Here is a 20,197-nt window from a genome sequence, read left to right on the forward strand (position 1 = left end):
ATTAATATAAAAGCCCTTGTATGTTAACTACTGAGAATACTGAAATATTATTTCTGGCTTCTCTATGAATCTCTTCAGCTGTTATAACCCCCCCCTTGTACCTGAGGACAATTTGAAAGTGGGCCTTGTGCTTCCTGCAGTCTTCCCCTTCCTCTCATAAGAGTGAGAAGAGACTAAACACCAAACAAGTAAGTACATACAGATGAAAAGGAGAGTGAGCGTTATCAGATGCCCTCTTCAGCATAGCGTAGATGAACAACTTTGAGTTTATTTTAAAAAGAGTATCAGACATCACACTTGCTCATTTGATAAGGCAGTATTTATTTATTTATTTATTTGTTAAATTTTTATACCGCCCAACTAGCATAGCTCTCTGGGCGGTGTACAACAGAAAATATATACAATAAAATCACATAAATCGGTACAAAAACATATATATAAAAATCCACAAATCTAAAACCAAATTGAACATATTAAACTAAAATGCCTGAGCAAAGAGAAAGGTTTTAACTTGGCGCCGAAAAGATGGCAATGTCGGCGCCAAGCGCACCTCAACGGGAAGACTATTCCACAATTCAGGGGCCACCACTGAGAAGGCCCTGGTTCTGGTAACCAGGTAAACCAGGTATCAAGTAAATATACAACTTTTTCCATGTTGTATTACAGTATTGCTAGTACTACTTGAATAATATTATTCTGTGGTCTAATTTTGTTCAAATTGAAATACCTAATAAAAAGTAGCCACCTTTTCAAAGGAGATTTGTTCCTGCATTTGTTTGAATGTGACATCCTTCCTGATTCTTATCAGATTTTTCTTTTTTTAAAAACAACAACTTTGTTTACTTTGGATTAGAAATACATAAGAATATACATGTCTCGACCAGGAGTAGATAACCTTTTTGGCTCCACAGACCAGATCCTTATTAGGATCTGCCTCAAAGGCCAAATCTGACGGGTGGAGTAGCCTACCTGTCAAAATCCTGTATTCTTCACTTTTAAGTCTCTGAGATCAGAGACTTACAGGGAAACGGGGGAGACCTACAAAAGCCTCTTCCAAGTCAGACTTAAAAGGAAAGGACAGGGAGACTTGGAAGATGCTTTTGCAAGCCTCCCCCCTCCTTTAACTCTCTGATCTTGGGGGACTTAAAAATGTGGGGAGACTTTGAAAAGGCTTTGAGACAGTCCCTGCATTCCCTTTGAGCAAATGGGAGTGCAGAAGCTGTCTGAAAGCCTTTGCAAAAGCCCCTTTGAAGTAGCTCTTATGTGCAAGCTGCTTCAGAGAGCACTTTTGCACCTGGCTTTAATCTCCACTCGGTTGATGTGCAGGATCACATCAATGTCCTGCCCAACAGCTGATGTCACTAGTGATGACAGCTGGTGTGGTTTTGAGACAATGATCTTAGGGCCAAATGGGACACCCTGAAGGGCCATAATTGGCCTGGAGGCCAGAGGTTCCCCACCCCTATTACAGATGAATGCATATAACATGTGAGTAACTTCAAATTGTAAGTGGTGGGATAGAATGTTTTTAAAGTCACACTTTAAATACAGAGCTTCAGTATCTCTAAATCAAACTTTTACATAAGATTGTTGAGGCTGCAATCCTAACCCCATTTAGGAGTAAGCTCCTTTAATTTACAATAGGACTTATTTTTGGTTAGAGATGGTTAGGCTTGCAGCCTTAATCATTTTTTTTATATAATATGTTTTATTGATTTTCCAAATAAAATTTACAATGTGATGTAACAGAAGTTTTTGTTGTTTCTTCTAAGTCGGTAATACACACATTATAATTGATTAAGAACATACATCTTTTATGCAAATGTCAGCTTCGAAACAGCTAATTACAAACCTCTCAAACAAGACCCTCTCCCCCACAACCAGGTGGCATTGGTTAAGGAATGAGGGAATGTGAAGAAAAGAAAAGAAAAAGGAGGGGCAATAATGATGGTTGATGTAGATGAGTCAAATACACGTTTCTAAAATTGTTTAACATTAGTCACTCCAAATTTAGCATAATAAGGGTGGATTTTGATTGTGCTCGTTATTGTTAACTTATTGGATAAAAGAAAACCATGTTGAGGTGAATTTGTCGGTTTTGAAAATACCATGGGCAGCCCTTAGTTTGTGTGTTAGTTTTTCCATAAAGGCAATGAACCAGATTTTGTGGTACCAATATTGTATCATGGTGCCTTTGAAGTCTTTCCAATGTCTTGCTATTATTAGACGGGCTGCCAAAAGTAGATGTCCGACTAGTGGTTTGTCCCTCTCATCCATGTCCACATCAGTGAGGAGATTAAGGAGCGCCACCTGCTTAGTCCTGTCCGTGGGTCCAGGCAGAATTAATTGGATTTCTTCAAATACCAGATTCCAAAATGACTGGGCCCGAGAACAGGACCACCACATGTGATAATACGTGCCTTGTTCCCTGCAGCCCCTCCAACAAAATCCAGACATTGCTGGATTTATTTGGGACAGCCACACTGGTGTGACATACCATATATGCACCAATTTTAGCATATGTTCATGTAACTGGTTGGAGGCTGATTTTATTATAGGTTTTTGCCAATAAGTGCGCCACACCCCCTCATCTATGAGAATATTACAGTTGTTCTCCCATTACATCTTGAGACTAGATAAGTCAGAGCCTTCAAGTGATAACAGCATTGAATAAATTTGAGAAACAGTGCCTCTCTCGCTATTATTTGCAGCCACAATCAATTGTTCAAATGCTTTTAATTGGCAACAGGCCTCTTCTTTGATTCGTGCCCTTGATAAAAAGTCATGTATCTGACGCCACTGGATCCATGTAAAATTCATGTCACCCAGTCTATCTCTAAAAGATTGCTCTGTTATTAGTTGGTTGTTAGTGAAAAAGTCTCGAATACGGAAGAGTCCCCTCAACTTTCATTGCTGCCAAGCTATATATCTATTTTTATTGTAAAAATCGAGATGAAAGAAGAAGAAGGGAATCAGAGGGGAATTTAAACCAAACAGAGTTTTTTCACGCTTATTCCAGCATTTAATCAATATGGCTGTAAACGAATTTCCCATCATACGTTGTAATGTTGTTTTGGTAATTTTTCTAAAAAATGTGTTCAAACGTAGGCCATCCACCAATACATTCTCAATTTGAGTCCATTGCTTTCTGGTGCTGTCCAGGATCAGAAAAATAAGATGGTAGAGTTGATTAGCTTCGTAATATAATTTTAGGTTGGGCATCCCCCACCCTCCTACCTTTTTACCTGTTGGTATATTAACTTTTTCCTGATTCTGGGCCTCTCGGATTTAAATACAAAGAATTCCCACTCTTTTTGCCATACCTTAAACTGTTTGAAATCCATAGTGGGAGTGAGTGAAAGGGGAAAGTGAGTCGGGGAAGCGCATTCATTTTAAGTGCTGCTTTTCTTACTGTTAAACAGAGATTTAGTTTGCTCCATCTTTTCATGTCCATTTTAATCAACATCCAAATAGGTCTGAAATTTGCTTGAAATAGTTTGTTAAAGTTCTTATGTATCTGTACTCCCAAATAACGTACTTGTTTCAGACAGAGTTTTATACCTAAAATTTCTCCAAATATATTTTATCTCTAGGAGGTAAATGCAAACATAATGCCTCTGATTTCTGGAAATTAATTGTCAATCCTGATAACTGAGCAAATTAATCAAGCTCTTTTTTAATGTGAGAGGCTGTTTTTACTGGATTGGTGATCAGCAATGCCATGTCATCGGCGTAAAGACTTAGTAAATGCATGTCGCCTCTTATGGTGATCCCAGAGATGGCATTGTTGCTTCTGAGACATTGTGCCAGAGGTTCTGTGGCTATTAAAAACAGGATAGGAGAGAGGGGGTGCCCTTCCCCCCCTTACAAATGGAAATTAAATTTGAATCAATTCCATTTACTCTAACCGCAAAGGAGGTGTTATATATTTTGTCTATGATTGATAACATTGTGAGGTCAAAATTCATTCTATGTATGATTTCTTTTTAAAGCCCAATTAACGCAATCAAAAGCTTAAAAAATGTCGAGATAAAAAAGCAAAGGGTAATTTATCATCTTTACAATGTTAAATCAAATTTAAAATGTGTCTAATAGGATCAGCAATTTGTTTCATTGGGACGAAGCCTGATTGGTTGGGATGGATTAATTTTGTGATAATTAAATTCATTCATTTGGTTAAAATAGCTGTAAAAATTTTATTATCAGATTTCAATAATGAAATTGTCTGTATGATTCCAAGTATAGAGGATTTATAAAAGATTTTGGTAAAATCACTATCTTGGAATATTTCCAGGTTTCTGGAAAGAGATCGCCAGCTAATATTCTATTAAATAAACGCATCAGCCTTGGAGTGAGAAGTTCCTTATAATGCATATAAAACCCTTGGGTGTCTAGAGATTTATTGGTCTTTAAGTTGCTTATGATTTCATCAATTTTTTAAGACTGCATAGGGGCTGTCAGTGCCGCTCTCTCCTCTCCTGTTAGAGCTGCCAGTTGCACATCCGATATATAGTCCTGGATTGCATGCATTGAAATGCCTCTATCCTTGTATAGTTCACTGTAAAAGTTAGTAAATTCGCTGTTAATTGCCTTGGCTTCCCATATTAGCTCCCTGTCTTTCTTTTGCAGTTTGTGTACCACCCTCTTGTTTTTTTTTCCTGATCCAATTTGCCAATAGTCTAGAGCCTTTATTTCCATATTCATAAAATGTTGCTTCGCGTATAGCAGACTGACCATTGTTTTATTTACCTCTAGTAAATCCAATTCCTGTCTTATTATTTCCATGGAGTATAGTATTTTTCTAGATCCTGTTCTCCCATCAGCCTTAATCATTCTAAAGAAAGCATTTATTCTTTGTTCATTTACATAGTCCTTCAGATGTGGTGATCATGTAGGTTTCCAGGATGTGAATTTTATAATAATAATAATAATAATAATAACCAACAAAAACAAAAATTATTATTATTGTAACCGTATGCCTAATTCTAAATAGGTTACTAGTCAATTCATGATTATTCATGTTAACAGCTATTTTTTTAAAAAGTCTAGAAGGGTGTTTGTGTATGTATAGTTCTGAAAAGCTTGTTAAAAACTTTTCACAACTATACACACAGAGACACTGAAACTGAAGTACCTTGATCCAAAAAATGCATCTTTAAAAATATATATATTGTATAAATCCAGAATCACAATTTGTATTAACACATTTTAACAGTTAGCATTTGTATATATATTGACATTAGTTAGTGCATAATGCCAGCTGTATAATTTCTACACATTTTCCTTGTATTGATATTGAACATTTTCAGTCTTTTGTGTGTTGGAATGTACTTATAACTGTTAATATATAAATTCCAGCCCTGAGTAATTTAAACTCCCTTTTAGCCTGATCTAGATGTGCCCCTCTAGGGATTTCACTTAGGGAGAGATTTGGGAGACCTTGAGTTCACATTCTTCTTTCCTCGCTCTCCTCACTGTGAAGAGAAGTGTCTGAGATGGGAGACTAGGCTCAGCCTCATCATGGGATCTCCTGATTCATTTCTGTCTGTGATAAGGGGGGCAGAGGAAGGAGCCTACAAGTTTGAGGTCACCTCCTAATCTCTTGGGGAAAATTAATGTCTGGACAGGGATTGTCTGGGTGGAAAATGTTTGAGATGCACTATAAAGCATTTTTACCTGCTTGAGAAACATGCAAATGAAAAGAGAGCATTCAGGTCCATGTGGCCCCCTTGTGCCCTTTAAAAGATGCAAGGAAACCTAGACCAGCAAAACATTCCAGTCTACCTACCCCTTTCTTGTTGTGATTCATAATATTTAATTTAATTTATTTAAAGTTCGTATATGCTCTATGTCAGGGCAAAATGCTCTGAAGGCTGCTTAGAAAGGAGAATTAAATTTAAAAGAGAAATTTAAATAATAATTAAAAAGAATTGGCGGTTTTAAAGTTATTTAAGAGATTCCCCAAGCTGTCAGTCTTGAGGGATTTTAATATCCCCGCTGAGGCTGCTCGTTCCAGGATGCCTCAGGACTTCATACCCTTCATGACAGCCATGGGGCTGTACCAACATGTCTTCACCTTAGTTCATGTGGCTGGTTCACCTTGATGGAGCTAACTAGTTTACAGACGCCTCTGGGGTCTTTTCTGGCTAGCAGGCCTGGTGACCTTGTCAAAGTCTAAGGTAATCTGTGGAACATGGAAGTGACCTGGGTAGTTGACATCCTGGAGTCAGTTTCCTTGGTGGTGGGGATTTGAAGATGATGCATCTTACCATTCCCCTGTCATCCTCAGATCCCCGTTCTAAGAGACCCCCATCTCTGCAGATGGGGAAAATCACTGACAATCTCAACAGGAGGTGATCCAATACCCATTCCATTTTACCTTAAGACTTTACAACAAGAGTACACTCTTGGTGGTAAATGGGGATTGTTTCACAGTTTCTTACACTGTGAAGTATATGGGGGGGGGAAGGGTAGAAATTCCTCTCCTTTCTGTTTCTGCTTTTTTGTGAAAAGCTTAAAAGAAGCTCTTTTCTATCTAACTTGAGCAGGACAGCCTTATGCTCCAACATAAGTTGTAACTTTGTTGCTCTTTGTTCCAAACCAGCATTTTTTTTTCTTGCATGGAAAGTTGGAAATAAGCACCACAAGCAACATCATTGCTTGTCTCTTGGATTGTGTATATCTGTGGAGGCGCCCTATATTGCTCCTCCAGACTCTCTAGATCAGCTGAATCATCAACCATTAAGATTGGATAGGAGTTCAGTGTTGTTGATCATGATGCTAACGAGGAACAAGGAGTGATGTCCTAAAACTGCAGTGTTGATGCAGACAGTAAGCCGACCCCTTCATAAGATTTTAAAACTTCTGCAATGTATTTGCAAGGATATGATCTTTTCCCACCAACTCCTAGCAGTTTCTGAAATGGTTCTAATAGGAGCCACGGTGCCCCAGCTGGGTGTGGAGAACATAATGCCATGTAGTATTTAGTATTAGATTGACAGCCTGCAGTATAAACATTAGTCCAAACACGATCTTATACCAAAACTCCGCCCATGCAAGGAATCAGCCGTCTTACTGCCACGCGCCATAAATCGTTTACAGTTTGCTCGTGCCAGTGCATTTGAGAAACAGCTGCATACTGGGATTAGCAGTTTGTAGAGAGCCTCTGCTGAGCTAAATTAGTGCCTACTGCCCTGGTTGTGAATGCTAGTAATAGAGAGAGTGAAATAGCAGAAGTGTTTCTGTGCACCAAAAGGCTATTAGTTCGGGGAATGAGGGTGGGGATTTGCGTAGTTCAGGGCAATGAGTAATTGTGTTCTAGGCTTTTAGAGTAGCTATGTGCTGACATGCTTCTTGCTCATGAACTGAGCTGGAATGCCTGATTGATGGCTGCCCTGCATTGTGGGGAGACTAGCCACTATATGCAGCTAGTATGCCACCAAGCTGTTCCTGTAGCATAGTAAATGTGCAGGTAAATGACAACCTGCTAAGGAATAGAATAGCCAGGCAGTAGAATGTCTCTTTGTGATTGCTTTATGCTCATACAGCTAGACCCCTTCATGCTCATACAGCTACACCCCTTCCAGATATTGGGAAGGAGATAAAGCTGTTATGGTGTAATTTTTAGGTCTTCCTAATGTCCAGTTTCTCCTTTCTCATGATCTATACAGAATTATTTATTTGTTTGTTTCTTGCATTTCTAAACTACCCCCGACTCAAACGAATCCCAGGATAGTTTACAAACAAATCAATGAAGTATAAAGTATTTTTTAAAAAACATTTAAAACAGGACAAAAAGTAGCAGCAAACACAAATAAAAATGCAGTAGCAGACATAATACTCCCCAAATTCTGAAACATTGGACAAACTAATCAGTACCACCAAAAGCCTGGGTGAATGAGCGTGTTTTGACTTGGTACCGGAGACTGATCAACATAGAGGCTAACTGCACCTTTACATCAGGAAATTCCATAGTTGGGATGCCAGCACAAAAAAGGCCCTATACCCTGTCGCTATACAAAGCCCTGTCACTGCTGACAGGAGGAGAAGGGCCTGCTGTGCTGATCTTGGGGCCCAGCTTGGCTGGTAGAGAAAAAAGTCCTCCAACATATATCTAAGCTGTTTAGGGTTTGGTTTCTCAGCACTGACACCTTCAGTTGGGCCCAGAAATGTACAGGGAGCCAGTATGCAAAATAGGTATAACATAATCTATGCAAAATAGGTATAACATAATCCTGCACAAATGCTTAAGACAGCATCCTAGCAGCAGTGTTCTACAGTAGGTAACATTTCCAGATCATCTTAGAAGGCATTTCTGAGTAGGAAAAACATAATGTTTGAACAGCTTTGACTTTCGTCATGGATGCCAGCTGATATTAGAATAGCTCCATAGTTTGTGTGAGATAAACGGTTGGGTGAGATTACATAGAATTTCCTTACAATGGTGTCTGTATTCTGCAGTTGAGTAGTGGACAAGAGGCCCCGTAGTGTTGGTTACAGAAACATAATGAATAAAGCTACATAAATATATATACAAATCTGACTGTTTTTGCAAAACCATGCCACAGTTTTTAAGCTACTTTGCTTTTTTTAAAAAAACAAAACCACAACCTCTGTATACACAAATTCAATTCAAGATGATTATTTGGAGGATCAGAAATTAGTTATGTTTGTAACTTTCTTCTCCATTTCGTGTTTTAACATGAGCCATAGTTTGCTGTACTGTCTGAATCGGTGAACTGTGCTTAATGCTGCCTCCCCCCCATCACAATTAGAAACCTACTTCAGTCTGTGGTTTCAGATTCCACTTTGGAGGGCAAGTTCTAACTGCAGACTGCCAATTCAGACATTGCAATACAGTAAGGTCCCGCTTCTCAGCGTCCTGCTTTTTGGCGTTCCGCTAATACGGCATCGGCGGGGCGATCAGCTGGAGGGGGGGCTGGAGCTTCCCGCACTCCAGCTGATCGCGCTGGAGGAGGGGGAGATCAGCTGTAGCGTGCTACAGCTGATCTTCTCTTCTGCCGCCACCAGACTCCCGCTCCAGCTGATTGCGCCCGAGGAGGGGAAGATCTGATCTTCTCCTCCTCTGGTGTGATCAGTGGGTTAGGTTCCAGACCCCCGCGCTACAGCTGATCCGCTTTTTGGCGGTTTTTGCTTTTCGGCATGGGTCTGGAACCTAACCTGCCATATGAGTGGGGCCCTACTGTACATGATAGTGCTAAATGGGAAACAGAGAAGTTGCATGCAAGAGGGAGGAATGTACGAGTCTGGCTTGGACACAGTCTTCTAAACCACAGTTTTGCAAATTGTCTGATTCTGATCCATGCTGTTTGCATTCATGTTGAGTATGAACTCTTGACCCTTAGAACTCCTTTTCACTATTCTGCCATTCAAGTCCAAGTATTAACTTTAGGATATGTTAATAATTCAGCCACTCAAATGGACTTCCCATACTGTCTGGTAAGTAAAACAGTATTTTTTTTACCTTTGTGTGGCTGGGTATGTAACCGTATTAAAATATTGCGGTTCCTGTTGCCATTTCTCCTCTGTTAGCTCGGTTGAGTAATGAGCATGCTGATGTTCTTATTTATTTACTAAACAAAAAGGATCTTGGTAGGAAGAAAAACAAAAATTCAGATTGTGGTCTGATTTGCATGTTACACTAAGTCACAATGAACATATAAACCAATAACAAACCCTGGCTTGTGAAGTGGTTTGCTTGTGGTTAATAAACCATGGTTAAGTTGCTGGGTTGGGTTCAAGCAATCAAATGAAAATATTTTTTTAAACCATGGTTACTATTACATGCAGATGTGGCCATAAATGGGAGCACATGGTGAAAGTGTTGAGGCATGGGTCTCATTTGCATGTCACTGTAAACCAAACTATGGCTTATTGGGACCACAGTAATTGTACTGGTTCTTAGACAGGAGTTTGCTCTACTTTGTTCTCCCTGGTTCTTTTAGTGCAGCATGACATGGCAACTAAGCTAGGGTTTGGCTTACCATGGTGTCCAAATGCAGGATTGTGGTTTAGGAGTTGTCCACACCTGGAATCGTGGAGAAACCCTGGCTACAAATCATGGTTGAGGGAGATATTAGCTGTGATCTCTGGTTTGGACAACATGTGCTGTGCTAAATGGACCAGGGAGGAGCAAAGTGGCTGTAAGCTCCTCTCTGGGAGCCAGCATGTTTGTATGGTTGTGGTAAGTCATAGTTCAGCTTCCTGTGATGTACAAATCAGCCATAGTCTCTTTTGGCCCCTGTTTAACCATTTCTGTACACTTAACGCTATCCTGTGTATAGTGACCCAAGAGGGCATAAACAAAAGGCTGAGGACCACAGCTCTAGGTTTAAAGGGCAGCTGTGGCTTGGTTGTATTCACTGAAGGCAAATACATGCCGTTTGCAAATACCAGAATTTGTCAAATTTGCATTGTGCTGTATTCCTAAGGAGCTGCAGGCTACTTATATGGGGTTATGTCATATCTTCTCACCAACCCTGTGAAGTAACCTAGGCAGAGAGTGTGATGTGCCCAAGACCATGCAGTGATATATATGGTGTTGATTTTCTGAACAAGTAGAAAAACACCACCATCACCACATGACATGGTATGGAATACTCCATTCCTTTAATATAAATGTTGACACAGTTACAGGGTTGGAGTGGAATAAACATCTTAAACTTAGTCCCATGTTCTTTCCCTCTGTCATGTATAAACCCCTTCCACGTAAATGCATGCAAAGTAGGAGGGAGGCAGGACAGAACATTTCTGTTGACATAGCTAATAAAAGGGAACCACGCTTTCTCAAACTGATCCTTGTTAGTTAGACCTCTCACCATCTTCTATGTCAACGTAACCATTTGGAAAGTCACCTCCCATATCTTGTCCATTCATCCCTTAACTGAGAAGTCACCCCCAGATTTCTAGTGCTGTGCTACTTCCATTCTCACAGCTGCAAGTAACAAAGATATCAATTCCTTAAACACAGTGCAACTGTCTGGGTCTCCAGGGATTGATGATAACAATGCATGAGAATGCTGTAGATGGGTCAGCAAAAATGTGTTGACTTGTTAAATCTGAGAACTTGGTGAATACTTGCGTTTAAAACCTTTTCATGTAGTCACAGTCCCACTACATATGCACAAAGGAGCCCAGCTGATTGCACCCTCTCCAGCACTGTCATGATACAGAAATATCAATGTGGTGAAGTTAAAGTAGGGTCCAGTGTCATCTAAAGAACACCTTGAGTAACAATTCCTGAATTGTAGCAGAGGTAGTATTCAGGGGAGGAGCAGTCTAAATTGAGTCCCAACAGTTATCTTCAATGTTTATATCCAGATCACCTTCCCACATAACATCCAATCCATGGGTATTACCCATAGTTTCCTCTATTAATAATTGGTATATCTGGGAGGCCACCTGATTGAGCTCCAAAGCTGGCTGAACACAAAAGTACCCATAAACCATCTGTGAGCAAACACCATCTCCTTGTTTCACCAACTTCCCCATGAATGAGCTCACCTGGGTATATTGCAGCCAATTGTAGCACGTACACTCTAGTTTAGCACAAAGTGAAGCCTCAGAGATAGGACACCTGCTTTCAATTAAATCCTTAATTCTATGCAGCTCCCTGGATTCCCATGCCTTGAATTGGTTATATCTGGCATTATCTCAGGGAGCTTTGTAGTTGAGCAGGCATTTGAGACCCAAATCTGCCCAGTCTACACTGTGTTCATTAAACACCTTGACAAAATCTACATAGCACCTGCATGAGTGCACTATGAATTATGGCGAGTTGACGCTCACACTGAGTTTGGTTGACTGCCTAGTATTTGCTGCCAGATAGAGATTTATTTCTAAAGTTAGATTTGCTAATAAATGTGAGTATATACAAATGTTACTCTATCTACATGATTTCTGCCATATAGCTGTGGTTTCTCTAGCCCCATTGCAGCCTCAAAAGCTGACTAACCAGAAAAACATAATGAAGATGAAGTAGGCAGGAGTTTTGTTTCTGAGAGTGGAAGAAATGATAGAAGCAGGATTAATCTTGCTGCAGTCAAAAGGCCTGTTTCCTCCTATTAAAAAAATTCTAAATACACGGAAGTGTTGTTGGGTGGAGAGAGGGGAATACACTCTGATCCATCAAATATGGATTCTAAAAACCCCTTTCAATTTTCAAAACAAATTCCTTAATTATCGGCCAGTATTGTGCAGGTAAATGAGTGGTTCTGCATTGGAACATGTGCTGTTGTGCATGTCTGTTTGGTTTTCATCTTAGAAACAAGTGTAAAATGTTTGGACCAGTTCTGCAACTGTTTTTAGAGAGGGCGAAGATGGCTTCAGTGATGTCCCTTGCTCTAGCTATTAGGTGCCTGCAGCAGCTGATTGCACGCTGTTGAATTGACATTGGCTCTCCTGAAAGTTCTCAGCTAAACTGAGCTGAAAACCTGGAGAAATGTCTGATAAGTGTGAGACTGAAACTGTACATATGAACTATGAGCAGTGATGGCACTATTAAACTGCTCATGCTATTCTTCAAATGTTATTTCTCAGCCTTTTCAATATGTGGTTGGGCCTGTTTCATTCATCTCTACATATTCTGCAGGCACCTTTTTTTTTTTGGCACACTTGCGTAAGACTTGTGGAGGCTGATCTGTGCCAGAACTGGTTATGGCTTTCAGTTCCTTTGGCTTCTTCCATCTCATAGATTTTTCCATTTCTCATATGAATCCCTTTAATTGAAGTTCAGCATCCTATGCAACATTGTAAGAAAATACCATGTTGGCAGAGAGCGATCCCCAGGAAAAAATGTTTTGAATTCAGAGAACCTTCCTGCAGACTTCACTTATTAATTAAAACATTTCAATACCACCCTTCATTAAGATTCCAGGATGCTGTACAACAACACAGAACATAAATTATTATTATTAAATTTCTATCCTGCCCTTCCTCCCGGGGCAGCAAACAAATGACAAAACACTAAAAGCATCTATAAAACATCTTGAAAACAAAACATCTTTCAAAACATCTCAAAAACAATTCCAGCACAGATGTGGACTGGGATAAGGTGTCTACTTAAAAGGCTTATTGAAAGAGGATCTTCAGCAGGTGCCACAAAGACAATAACCTGTTTAATATTTAAGGGGAGGGAATTCCAAAGGGTAGGTGCCATAACACAAAAAGGCCCAATTCCTATGCTGTGCGGAGCGGATCTCCCGATGAGATGGTATCTGCAGGAGGCCTTCACCTGCAGAGCTCAGTGATCGACTAAGGGGTAAGACGATTTTCAGATATCCTGGTCCCAAGCTGTATAGGGCTTTGTACACCAAAACCAATGCCTTGAACTTAGCTTGGTAGCTAATGGGCAGCCAGTGCAAGTCTTTCAGCAGTGAGGTAACAAGTTGGCTCTAGTGAGCAGTCACACTGCTGCATTTGGCACCAGCTGCAGCTTCTGGACCACCTCAAGGACAGCGCCACATACAGCACATTACAGTAATCCAGCCTGGAGGCTACCAGTGCATGGACAACAGTGGTCAGGCTATCCCTGTCTAGAAACGGCCACAGTTGTTTTATTAGCCGAAGCTGGTAAAAGGCACTCCTAGCTACTGAAGTCATCTGGTCCTGTAGTAACAAAGATGGATCCAGGAGCATAGAATCATAGAATAGTAGAGTTGGAAGGGGCCTATAAGGCCATCAAGTCCAACCCCCTGCTCAATGCAGGAATCCAAATCAAAGCATTCCTGACAGATGGCTGTCCAACTGCTTCTTGAATGCCTTCAGTGTCGAAGAGCCCACTACCTCTCTAGGTAATTGGTTCCATTGTTGTATGGCTCTAACAGGAAGTTTTTCCTGATGTTCAGACGAAATCTGGCTTCCTGCAACTCGAGCCCATTATTCTGTGTCCTGCACTCTGGGATGATCGAGAAGAGATCCTGGCCCTCCCCTGTGTGACAACCTTTCATATACTTGAAGAATTCTATCATATCTCCCCTCAGTCTTCTCTTCTCCAGGCTAAACATGCCCAATTCTTTCAGTCTCTCCTCATAGGGATTTGTTTCCAGTCCCCTGATCATCCTTGTTGCCCTCCTCTGAACCTGTTCCAGTTTGTCTGCATCCTTCTTGAAGTGCGGAGACCAGAACTGGACACAGTACTCAAGATAAGGCCTAACCAGTGCTGAATAGAGGGGAACTAATACTTCACGCAATTTGGAAACTATACTTCTGTTAATGCTGCCAAATACAGCATTTGCCTTTTTTGCAGCCACATCACACTGTTGGCTCATATTTAGCTTTTGATCAACAACAATTCCAAGATCCTTCTCACATGTCGTATTGCTGAGCCAAGTATCTCCCATCTTATAACTGTGCATTTGGTTTCTTTTTCCTAAGTGTAGAACTTTGCATTTATCCCTGTTGAATTTCATTCTGTTGTTTTCAGCCCAATGTTCCAGCCTATCAAGGTCCTTTTGAATTTTGTTTCTTTCTTCCATGGTATTAGCTGTGCCCCCCAATTTTGCATCATCTGCAAATTTGATAAACATGCTCTGTACCTCCTTACCCAAGTAGTTAATAACAATGTTGAAGAGCACTGGGCCAAGCACCGTCAGACTACAAACCTGCTCTTTCAGGTGGAGTACAACCCCATCCAAAGCAAGCAGTTGATCAATTATCCAGACATGGGAACCACCTACCCACAGTGCCTCCATCTTCCTAGGATTCAGTCAGTTTATTGGCCATCATAGAGCTCACCACTAAGTCCAGGCAGGCACCGATCCAGGGCTTGCATGGCCTCTTCTGATTTAGATGTTACAGAAAAATACAGCTGACTATCATCAGTGTGTTGCTGACATCTTGCCCCAGATCTAATTATGAAAACCTAATAAATAATAATAAAATAATAATAATAATTAAAACCTAATAAAATAAAGCACAGCCATAGTAAAAGACAGCAGATGAAATTTACAAAATAGACTGAGAGATTACCCAGAAATTTTAATTTGTATAAATAAAGAGATCTTTACTGTCTTTTTGATGCCAGGTTAAGTAAGCACCAGGCATATGAAGGAATTCCACAGCTGGGATGCCACCACTGAGAAAGCCCTGTCCTTTGTCATTACATAACACAATTTCCATTAGGAGGATGCGTGGAGTAGGGCCTTAGGAGAAGATCTTAACACACAGGCAAGCTGGTATGGGAAGAGGCACTCTTTGAGGTATTTGGTCCCAAGCAGTTTAAAGTTGTAAAGGCAAGTATTAGCAGCTTGATACTTACAGATATGTAGTGCAGTTATAGGCAACTAATACAGTTGTTTTAAGACTGGAGTAATGTGAACAAATCTGGCTATGCCAGTTAAAACTGTGGTAGCCAAATCCTTCACTAATCGAACCTTCTGAGTTTTCTTCACCTGCATCTTTTCATGACAACACTATCTTTGACCAACTGTGTGCCTTGATTTGTTTTCAATAAACAATTTTAGGATGGTATACAATTACAATGAAATGACTGGTAGAGTTTTCAAAGGGCAGTATTCAACTAAGTAATTGAGCTAGTGCAGAGAATAGTGCTAATGCAATTGGACTTCCCCCCCCCCTTCTCTGGAGGAAGAAAGTCTGGCACTGACAGAACAATTTGCATAGTGTTATGTTGAATGCAACCCGTTGTTGCCCCCCTCCCACCCCAGTATTCCCAAACACCCATGAGGGCTAATCTTTTTTTAAACAACAACAACAAGCAGTATATACTGAAATAGAACAAGATCTCAGAAGTTCTCTCTTACCTGTCCCCAGATTAACCCAATGAGTAAATCAACTTCTGACTACAAATAGAATTCTCTCACATATAAGGCATGGTGGGTGTGGGTGGATGTGGGGGAGAGAGGGGGGGAGATTTCTAACCTCTCACCTCCTGCTGGGTGTTTACTGCTTCTGCTGAAAGTGATGTTCTCCCTACCCCCCAATCATAAATCCCATTTTCTGAAAGGAGTTAACCTTCTGTTGGCCAATGAACCTAGAATCTACTTGTTTTAAGGGATAGTATTTTGTCTATGGTATTTGTATATACTCACAATTAAATGGAAGACAATTCACTCTCAGTTATTACCATTCTGTTGGTTGCTGGCTAGTTCTTACATGGAAATATTTTGGAGGTACTGGGAACCAATTTTTTTCCCCAGGTCTGTGGGGGCTTGGACAAGGGGGAGATAATGGACATGTAAGTGGAGCTTAGTTCTCCTTGTCATACTCTCTTTGCCCAGGTGTATATAGTAAGTTAGCAGTACGTGTCTCTTCTTATTCTTATGAAAGTAGACTTTGTTCTCTGAAGACTGCTAATCATGCCCCATGGGGGTGTAATCAGTTATAAGGTATTTAATACATGCAGGCAGGAACAGGCTGCCTGGCCAGGCTGGCAGATTGCAACACTACAATTATAAAAAGGGCCCCTTTCCCCCTCTTTGCCCGCCCACCAGTGTCAGGATGAGGGCTTTGCCCTGAGATGCTGTAAAACATACAAAGAATAAACGTGGGCGGGAACTGGTAAGCTGCAGAGACACCTCCTTTGCCTGCCTGCCTGCTGTTTTCCTGATTATCTGAATGCTGGGAGAATTGTAGCCCTCACAGACAGAGCTGCTGAGATTCGTGGAAGCTGGGAGCAGTTGGAGAGGGGGTGGGTTGCTGGGAGATGGGCTTCCTCCCTGTTTGTGGAGCCTACAAGGGCTTTTCTTCCTGGGCATGTGCTTGGAGATGAGGGAAAACGTTTCAATAACATGCAGGAGAATGGGATTTACGTTGCATTTGCCTAGCTTGCAATGTGAGTGTGGCCCATTCTGGTGTCTTGCCAGTCTTTACTTTGTATTGTCTCTCTTGGCATGTGGAGGGATGGTGTCCATTCTCATATTTGTAGGCCAGCTATTTTTCCTTCACTGTTAATGAAAAGTGAGAGAAAAGCTTCTACAACTTTATAGGTGCTCTCTACGTCCTTTGATCTTTCACATGGAGCCAAATGACCCGGGATTGTTGAAGAGTGTTTGGTAAAACAATTGCACTATAAAATGGAACAAACAAGGTGTGAGCTGTTGGTGTTTGACTTGCAATAACACAAGGTATAGCCTGTACCATACTTGGTAGTGGGGTAGGCTGGGATTCTTACAAGCTTCTGCCTGTGAAGGCACAAATTCTCCCTATTTCAAGGCAGTCTTGGATTTAAGTTCATTGTGTTTGGAGAGGGAAAATAGGATTCACACTTTGTATTTCAAGCAGCAAACTTTCAAGCAGAACATGGTGTGAGCTTGTGAGGTAGGCTAGCAACAGCTCTTTTTTGAGGTAAAGGTTCTCCTGTCTCAGTAATGTACTTTAATTGTGTATTATTAGCACAATGCAAGCATATTAGTCCTACATAGTGCATGCTATGGGCAGCTGCTTGTACTTAACAGAAACTGGCAACCAGTTGTTTCTGATGGATAAGATTACCTGTTCATATTGTCCACACCACCACTACTAGTATGAGTTCATACTGACACATAAGAGGAGTGGTTGGCCTTTGCAATCATATTGCTTATCTTCACAATAGCTCTGTAATTAGATAAGGTAGTATTCTGTTCTGCAAGTAGGCAGTTGCAGCTAAGCCATAACATAGCCAAGGTAGCCCTGTAGCTGAGCCACTGAGCTTCTCATTTTGGCATAGTTTTATAAATTGGATTCCCAGAATTTGTTAAGGAGAACCAGAACACTTCTCTCTCTAGAGACTTTGTTTGTGCATAGTGTGTACGGTATGTAACTCCACCCTGTGTGGGCTGGCTTTAAGAGAAGGGTCCCTTATATATTTACCAAGTATCTGAGACCTTTGCCTTGATTTCTGAGGTTTCCTGATGTTGTTGCAGGTGGCTGTGAGAGGAAGAGTTCAGTAGAGCAGAAATCAGATCAGTCTCTGCTGATTTTAGGTAGTGTATCTATGTGAAAGGGTGTTGGGTTAAAAAAAAAAGAGACAGACAGAGGTCCACAGAGAGACAGCACGCAGGTTGGAAGAAGGGAGCAACTTTAAGAACCTAACCTTAAAAGGGACAGCTCACTGACTGTATATATCTCTGTAGTTTAAGTATAGCAGTTCCTTTTAGCTTGCTTCTGTTAAACTGAGATTTTTAGAAGTTTTAGAAAACTGACTATTTTGAGCAAAGTGGCAGAGAGGAAGGGAGAAGCTTCCTATATATTTCATGAAACTGTTCTTATCTTGTTCAGTTGCTACCCAGGTAGCTTTCCTGTTTTTTGTCTCTGAAGACTGTGTTGTCTCGTGTTAATTCTCCTCCTCATCCTAGTTTGTTTGCTTCAGTGCACATGTTGGTGGCACCAGTACTCTCCTGTCTGGGTTCTCGGTGGAGGTCTATCACTGGCATATTTGAAGGCATTGTGGAGGACACGTGGGCTTGGCTGCTTGTTTTTGTTCTCTGCATTGTGTGGAATGCAGTGTGTTTGCCTTTCTTGGCCTGTGGTTTCAGCCTGCATTCCTGTGTATAGAGTCAGCCTGGCGGCAGGCGGCGTGCTGTTCGTACCCTGCGGCTACGTGCTTTCAGCTCCACATCAAAGGTGTGTTTAGTGTGTAGCTTGTGCCATTCCTGGCCACACCTGGTGGCCTGCAGGCACGCAAGTAGGCAGGGCCTGGGATATGTTTGCAGACGATGTTAAGGTTCAGATTTCTCTTTACATGTGAAAGCAGAGGAGTTGAGTTTATGTTAAACAACTAAAAAAGCTGAATCCATGGTAACTGAGGAACCCAGCGGGGATGGTTGCTTTTGGGCATATCTTAGCCACCACCAGCACCTAAGTACCTGCAACACAATAATTGTTCCATGTTCCCTTCAAATGGACTAGTTGGTGCTCAATTTTACTCTAGTAAGCTCAGTTGAGGAGGGCCTACTCCTGTGCACTCTGCACGTTACTGATTGGATGCCTGCTGACTGGATTAGTTGCTGGAGCTATCTGACTGTACCCTGTGCAAATTGAGTGGGAAAATGGGACCATCCAGGCAACAGCCCTTCTTGTACCATCAGGAGAGCTATTTTGGATATATTTGGCCCAAATGCACGAAATGCTTGGTTTATGCTTGTTCCTGCCAGTCTCCCCAAGCAGAGGCAGCTCATATCAGTCTCTGTACAGTTGTGGAGGGACAGGATGGCCGCCTTTCCCTTGAGTGCTAAAATGACTTAGTGCATTTATAACTGAAGACGTTGCCTGTGATTGAATGCATATGTATGTTTCTGTTTCAGGGGGTGTCTCATTTGATCTTTGAACTGGGAGGAAAAAAGAGTGGTTGCTTTTCCATGAGTTCTTTACTTATTAAAAGCTGAATATTCTGCCCAGTGTGCAAAAAACGACTTTCTAAACAGTCAGTGTGGTCAGAGGTTTCCTTAATCCACAAACACACTTCTGCTTTTCCCCCTTCCTCTATTATCCCACCTTCTGTGAACTCTCTGGGCACATTCCCATATACCCAAAGGGTATAACATACATAAAGTGTACATGATGGATCACTCTACCAATGAGGTCAGAAGAGCTCATCTTTTCCCATTGGTAGGAACTTACGATGGTGGATCACAACTGAGTACACTAGCAGTGTCAGAATAATAAAATTCACGGAGACTGTAAGCAATGCCTTCTATTAGAACTGACTAAATGTTCATAATGCAATATGTGAGCTTTTGAGTTTTATTGGAAGGGTTATTGAAGGATACAGAGACTTACTACGGGACCATTATTGAATATGGTGTGAGAAACAGTTACAGATTTTTTTGAAGCTGTGTCATGTTCTTTGTCCAGAGCTGTGTGTGGATTGCCCTTAGGGTAAAACCTGATGGAGTGGTCTGGAATTGTAAGGATTGTAGACAAGACTTGTAGGACTGAATAGCCAGGCTTGTCTTCTGTAATGCAGTGTCCAACTTGTTCTGACCTGTCCCATGTAAGAACATAAGAGAAGCCTTGCTGGGTCAAGCCAAAGCCCATTTAGTTCAGCATCCTGTTCTCACAGTGGCCAAACAGATGCCTATGGGAATCCGGCAAACAGGACCTGAGTGCAACAGCACTCTCCCCACTTGTGATTCTCAGCAGCTAGTATTCAGAGGTATGGTACCTCTGACAGTGGAGGTAGAACATAACCCTCATTGCTAGTAACCACCAATAAGCACTTGTGTGTTCCCTAGCTTCT

The 20,197-nt window shown here is 41.2% G+C and overlaps 1 protein-coding gene across 9 annotated transcripts in view; it reads left to right on the plus strand.

Annotated features, from left to right (window-relative positions):
- Positions 1–20,197, plus strand: part of TJAP1 (tight junction associated protein 1) — a 99,656-nt gene that overhangs the window by 44,768 nt on the left and 34,691 nt on the right. The window contains exon 1 of one of the 9 annotated variants that reach the window (XM_061624781.1): positions 17,924–17,942. The exons of 7 other annotated variants lie outside the window; for them this stretch is intronic. The gene's annotated coding sequence lies outside the window, so the exon portion shown is untranslated. Of the gene's footprint in view, positions 1–17,923; positions 17,943–18,057; positions 18,077–20,197 lie in introns of those variants that run through there. One more of the 9 variants, XM_061624783.1, reaches the window with a different exon arrangement.

Source organism: Rhineura floridana, chromosome 4 (genome assembly GCF_030035675.1).
Source record: "Rhineura floridana isolate rRhiFlo1 chromosome 4, rRhiFlo1.hap2, whole genome shotgun sequence".
Lineage (NCBI taxonomy): Eukaryota > Metazoa > Chordata > Lepidosauria > Squamata > Rhineuridae > Rhineura > Rhineura floridana.